Here is a 6956-nt window from a genome sequence, read left to right as displayed (position 1 = left end):
CATAACAGAGATTTTTTTTTCCTGATTTTGCCCCTTTTATTCCATGTTGTACTGTTTATATCCAGGGCAATTAGGCAAGAAAAGAGAAGCACTAGACTTCCAAATTAGACAGGAAGAAATAAAACTATTTGTGTGCAATGTATAAATGATGACAGCAAAGAGGCAAAATACATGATCAGTATACAAAAAATCAATTATTTCTATATATATGAACAATGAGCAATTAGAAAATGAAATTAAATAATCCCATATATAACACTGTGAAAAAGAAAAAAATTCTTAGATATATACTCAACAAAAGAAATTTAAGAATTCTACATTGAAATCTACAAAGCATTACTGAAAGAAATCAGAAAAGGTCTAAATGGAAAGATATCCCATATTTATGGACCACTAGACTTATTGTTAAAATATCAGAAATCCCAAAAGTGATCTTCAGATTCACTGGAATTCTTAAAATACTGTCTTTTAGCAGAAATTGTCAAGTTGATCTTAAATTCATATGGAAATCCAAAGGACCCAGTACAAGCAATCCTGGAAAAGAAGAACAAAGACGGAAAACTCATACTTACAATTTTCAAGACTTATCACAAAACTACAGTAATCAAAACAATGTAGAACGATATAAGAATAGATATGTACATGGATTCAAAAGAACAGAGAATCCAGAAATAAACTCATCATGGCTGATTGTATTTCAAGGCTGCCAACATAATTCAAAGAGGAAGGAATAGTCTTTCAATGGTACTAAGACAACTGGGTACCCACATACAAAGTAATGAAGTTGGACTCTCTCACTTATATACAAATGAAATCAAAATGGATCAAAAATCTAAATGTATGAGCTAAAACTATAAAACTGTTAGAAAGAAACAGAGGAGTAAATCTTCATGGCATTGGGTTAGTCAATCGTTTCTTAAATATTACACCAAAACACAAGTGAGAAAAGATTTTAAAAATAGATAAATTGAACTACATAAAGTTAAACCCTTTGTACTACAAGTGATACTACAAAGAAAGTGAAAATAGAACCTGCAGATTGGGAGAAAAGATTTGTAAATCATACGTAAACATCCTTACAAAATATATAAAGACTCTTAAAACTCAGTAATAAAAATATAAATGACATTTAAAAAAATTTATTTGAGAGAGAGAGCACAAGCAGGCAAAGGGGCAAAGGGAGAGGGAGAAGCAGACTCCCTGCTGAGCAGGGAGCCTGACATGGGGCTCCATCCCCCCCAACCCCCCAGAACTCTGGGATCATGACCTGAGCTGAAGGCAGATGCTTAAAGGACTAAGCCACCCAGGCACCCCTATAAATGACATTTTTAAATAGGCCAAGGATTTGAATAGACATTTCTCCAAAGAAAATATAAAATTGGCCAATAGCATATAAAAAGATGTTCAAGATTTTTAGTCATTAGGGACATACATATCAAAACCACAATGAGGTATCACTTTCTACTCGCTAGGATGATTAGAACAATAACTTCAAAACAAAAACAAAAACCAGACAATATCAAGTGCTGATGAGAACACAGATAAACTAAAACCCTTCTTTTTTGTAGGCAGAAATGTAAAATAGTACAAGCACTTTTGAAAACTGTTTGCATTCCTCAAAATGTTACAAAGGAATATCACTTAATAAAAAGAGCAATGCTATACAGAACAGATGAATCTTGAAAACATACTAAGTGAAAGAAGCCAGTCACAAAAGACTACACAAGGTATGGTCCCATCCATTTAAATGCCTAGAACAGGTAATCTATAGAGACAGAGAGCATATTATTGATTGCCAACGGTTGGGAAAGGGACAAAGGGTAGTGACTACTGAATTGTATAAGATTTTCAGGGGAGGGTGACAAAATGTTCTAAAATTTTATTTTGGTGGTGATTGCACAACTCTGTGAATATACTAGAACTATTGAATTGTATATTTTAAATAAGCAGATTTTGGGCAGCCCCGGTGGCTCAGAGGTTTAGCACCACCTTAGGCCCAGAGCGTGATCCTGAAGACCCGGGATCGAGTCCTGTGTCAGGCTCCCTGCATGGAGTCTGCTTCTCCCTCTGTCATTCTCTCTCTCTCCCTCTCTGTGTCTCTAATAAGTAAAAAAATAAAATTTTAAAAAAAATAAAGAAATAAAACTTTTAAAAAAAGAATTAAATGAGCAGATTTTATGGTATGTGAATTACATCTTAATAAAGGTGAAAAAGTAATCCGGGAGCCAAATGCCACATATTTAAAGGGGAAAGACACAAGATTCCAAGATAAGATGCAAAGCAAGAAACATATGTCACTTAAAAATATTTCATCTGGGGGCACCTGGGTGGCTCAGTGGTTGAGCGTCTACCTTTGGCTCAAGACATGATCCCAGGGTTCTGGGATTGAGTCCCACATGGGGTGTCCCGAAGGGAGCCTGCTTCTCCCTCTGCCTGTGTCTCTGCCTCTCTCTGTGTCTCTCATGAATAAACAAAATCTTAAAAAGAAAAATTTCACCTGTTGGCAGCAAGGACTAAGAGTACATTAATCTTAATTTGAAACGTACTGATAATTCTTACACAGAAAATAATTCATAAATTATATGAAAGAGCTATATATTCATGGACCCCCTTCTTAAAAGATTTATAGGTAGAATGAAAATGAATTCAGTTATGAAAACACTGAAATCTTTCTCCTAGGGCTTGCATTGCATCCTCAAGAGACCTAAAGATTACATCATAATAAAGATGATTATAAAAGTAGAGGGAAGGTTGGGTTGAGGATTACATCTAAGTTTCCCCAAAACAGCAATTCCAGGTTATTGTCAAAATATCTATGAAGATGTAGTACTTTAGGCAAACTATAGATATCCTAGTAAGATATTTTTTTATGTACAAGGAATTTCACCATTTTTTTTTTTAAGAAGACATTTTTTAGGGCACTTCTAAGTTCACAGCAAAATTAAGCAGAAGGCATAGAGATTTCTACATACCCCTTGTCCCCACATATGCACAGCCTGCCGCACTGTTAACATCCCACACCACAGTAGTATGCTTACTACAATCAGTGAACCTACATTAACATATCATTTCTACCCAAAGTTCTACCCATAGTTAAAATTTTGGTTCACACTTAGTGTTGTACATTCTATGGGTTTGGGAAATGCATAATGGCATGTATCTGCTATTGTAGTTATCATACAGGAGAGTTTCATTGCCCTAAAAATCCTTTGTGCTCTGCTTATTCCTCCCTACAAACCCTAGCAAACACTGATCCTTCTACTATCTGCACAGTTATGCCTTTCACAGAATGTCATAGTTTGTAATCATATAATGATTAGTCTTTTCATCAGCTTCTTTTACTTAGTAATATGCCTTTAAGCTCCCTCCACATCTTTTCAGGGTTTGATATAGCTCATTTCTTTTCAGCACTGCTTAATATCCCAACATCTAGGTGTACCACAGCTTATTTATCTATTCACTTTGCTTCTACGTTTTGGCAGCTATAAATAAAGTTGTTATTAACATTTGTGTGCAGGTTTTTGTGTGGATGTAAGTTTTCAGTTCATTTGGGAAAATGCTAAAGAGAGTGATTGCCGGATTATATACTAAGAGTATGTTTAGTTTTTATAGAAACTGCTAGAATTGTTTTAATTTAAAAACTGTGAGATTCACAGCCTGAGTGGCTCAGTCGGTTAAGCATCTGCCTTCAACTCAGGTCATGATCCCAGGGTCCTGGGATCAAGCCGCCTGAGCCCCTGCATGGGGCTCCCTGCTCTCGAGGAGGCTGCTTCTCCCTCTCCCTTTGCCCCTACCCCTCACTCGTGTGCTCTCTCTCTCTCTCTCGTAAATGAATTTTTTTAATCGTTTTTTAAAAACCTGTAAGATTCAGACAGAAGTAATAAGTTTACGTAAAGGGGAAAACATCTGTTCTAAATCATATTGTCAGATGACAAGAACTCAAATTCTTTTTTTTATTTTTTTATTTTTATTTTTTATTTTTAAAGATTTCATTTATTTATTCATGAGAGATACAGAGAGAGAGCCAGAGACGTAGGCAAAAGGAGAAGCAGGTTCCCTGCAGGAAGCCCAATGTGGGACTCGCTCCCTGAACCGCGGGATCATGCCCTGAGCCAAAGGCAGATGCTCAACCGCTGAGCCACTCAGGTGTCCCAAATTATTTTTTTTTTTAAGATTTTATTTACTTATTCATGAGAGACACAGAGAGAGAGAGAGAGGTAGAGGCAGAGGCAGAGGCAGAGGGAGAGGCAGGCTCCCTGCAGGCAGCCCGATGTGGGACTCCACCCTTGGACGGCGGGATCACGCCCTGAGCCGAAGGCAGACGCTCAACCACTGAACCACCCAGGCGTCCCAAGAACTCAAATTCTAAAAGAGTTTTAAGAGAGGGAAATTCTAACTTCAGACTTTTCTGTACAAGTGCTGTTGGTCATTTATGAAAGTGGAAGACAAATATTCTGGGAGATGCAAGGGCTCTGACAAGCTGTTACCCAGGTAATCTTTCAAATTCTACTTGAGATGAACTCCAAGTTTGATCAAGCAAATTAAGAATTCAAGCATGGAAAACTATTATGTAAGAAGAGGGGTGATAAATATCATTTTCCCTGTCCTGCCTGATTAGAATATAATCCTGCACTATAGGTTGTTTAGGACTCTGTACCTCCTGGATGACATTCGTCACAGTTGCTGGTGTATACATGTTGTTGTAACTGCTTGATCTGTCTGTCACCCTCACTACTAAAAAAACTACTTTTTTTCCAGTAATTTAAAGTTTATTCCAGCTATAATGCAGGTTATTCTGACTTTAAGGTAGCATCACATGGCATACTTCTGAGTCCATTCCCGAGATACTCTGTTGTATTTATCCCTGTCTGTTCTATAGATCCGTGCAATTTCTGGCACTAGGGGGTCATCTGGGTTTGGATCACATAGCAGTGAACAAATGGATAAAAGAACGTTAGAAATAGTTAAAGCAGGAGACCACTGTGATCTTACAATATTGAGACAAATGCTGCCATTATTGTTAATATTTGGATGATAAATTCTTGTTGTAAATGCAACCTTAGGTGGTTTGAAGGGGTAGGGTAGTCCATAGGAAAATGAATTGTCAGAAAGAATACACCACCTTGATATGGGCTGTCATTAGGTCCCATAATTGTGGCTTGTCAATGAAACTTATCATCCCCAACTGGACCTGCAGAACCTTGTGCTGGAAGGTCACGGGCCAAATCACTAAATCGTGTGGTCCTTGCAAACAGGCAGTGTGTGCTATTTCTCACCTTTGTAGGTTTCCCGGCCGACAGGATGATGCCTGGCATGGGAGCAGATTCTCACTTCTTTGTGAAGAGAAAGAACCCAACATTTCTTCTGTTGTTATGCTTACCATGTCTTCACCCAAACGTAATTTATCTGTGACCTGTGTCTCCTTTGTTAATGCCTCAAGTACTGAACTAAGTTGCATTTATCCCAGCACCCTATACATGTCTCTGCACAGTGCCCAAGCTAAATAGTCACCCAAGTCATATTTACTAAGTTATTGAACACAATCCCTTGCCACTCTCTGTCACCTTTACCCCTGCCGCACTATACAGTTAAAGGCCATATGCTTTTTCACACTTCCATGCCTTTATATACATTGCTTTAGCCTCTGATTCTTTGTCCCACTTCCTCTGCTTCATGAACTCACAGAGCCATCCAGCCAGCTCCAGCGCTGTCTCCTTTGTCAACATTCAAGCAGAACTTGCTTTTTCCACAGCAGTTTGACTATGTCATATTAAGATTATTTGCTCCTTTGTTTGCCTTGCACATGAAATGGTGGGCTTCTGAAGGCTATGATTTTCACTTTCCAACTTTGGGTGCCATGTTACCTAACTCATAGTAAATGCTCATTAAATAGTTGTTTTTTAAAAAATGAACCTTCCAGGTCTGGTAAATACAGCTAAGCTCAAGGTTTGGGTCCATCACACTGAAATTTTCTGCCTTTTTGTTATGGTCATGAAGTTTTACTGCTTTCAAGCTCCTTCCTCCACACTGAAAGAAGAAAAGAGGACAATCCTTGCGTCTCAAACTTTTTAATTAATAGTTAAATGAAGAAATTCCCCTTATCAAAATTTCCCTTGGTCTATTATACTAGACTAATTTTCCCTGTCATGTGAAAGCCATAATTTTTGGTACTTAATGGACTTATAATGGGAAGATTTAGTTAGTCTTTTAAAATCTGGTTTTAGTTAATATATAATTTCTTAGCTATAGACGCTATAGTAAGATTTGCTTGGTCTATAATTGGTCTCTCTTTTTTTTAAGTTATTTTTGCTGAGTTTTTTTGTTTGTTTTATTCCTCTCTTGAAAGAATGAGATAATCTAACTCCACCTGCCTATTGATGAGAGTTTTCATGTACAGTCATCTTTTAAGTAGCACTCCTGCTGAGAAACTGTTCACATATAAGGGGAACTGAAGTGTACAACCTTCCCTGAGAGAGCATAAACAATTTTGGATGGACAAAGGGATCTGAATAAAATGAAAAGCAACATAACCTAATAGACCCATGGGTCAAAATACGCTAAAAAGAATTCAAATTGCTATTAGAAATTCATCTGGAAAATATTCTACAGAAGTCAGTGCTTTCAATCTCACATAAAAGCATCCTATTAAAACAGGAAATGCCAAGGTATTACAAGAACAGCTACACCATTCCTTATAGCATAACCAAAATATAAATGTCCTAGAAAGCAGTCCTCAAATCCTATCTTTCACATGTCAAATCCATTTTATTAAATTTGGAAAGTTCTAGAAGCAACAAACATTGGAGTAAGGATTGCTTAGGATACCACTTCTTTTACATAGGAAAAGGTAAAATATGTTGGCCTTTGCCTATAAATGCAAGAAACAGGAATGAGAAATTGAAGTTCCATTATTAATATCACCCCATTGCTATCACAATTATTACCGATATTTAATT

The 6956-nt window shown here is 37.1% G+C and overlaps 1 pseudogene; it reads right to left on the bottom strand.

Moving 5' to 3' along the window:
• Positions 1-4761: 4761 nt before the first annotated feature.
• On the bottom strand, positions 4762-5230 carry LOC144296424 (ubiquitin-conjugating enzyme E2 D3 pseudogene; annotated as a pseudogene).
• Between the last annotated feature and the right edge of the window lie 1726 nt (positions 5231-6956).

This window comes from Canis aureus, chromosome 24 (assembly GCF_053574225.1).
Source record: "Canis aureus isolate CA01 chromosome 24, VMU_Caureus_v.1.0, whole genome shotgun sequence".
NCBI classification, from domain to species: domain Eukaryota; kingdom Metazoa; phylum Chordata; class Mammalia; order Carnivora; family Canidae; genus Canis; species Canis aureus.
The sequence above is the reverse complement of the archived record's forward strand: the minus strand, read 5'-3'. Positions and strand labels throughout refer to the sequence as shown.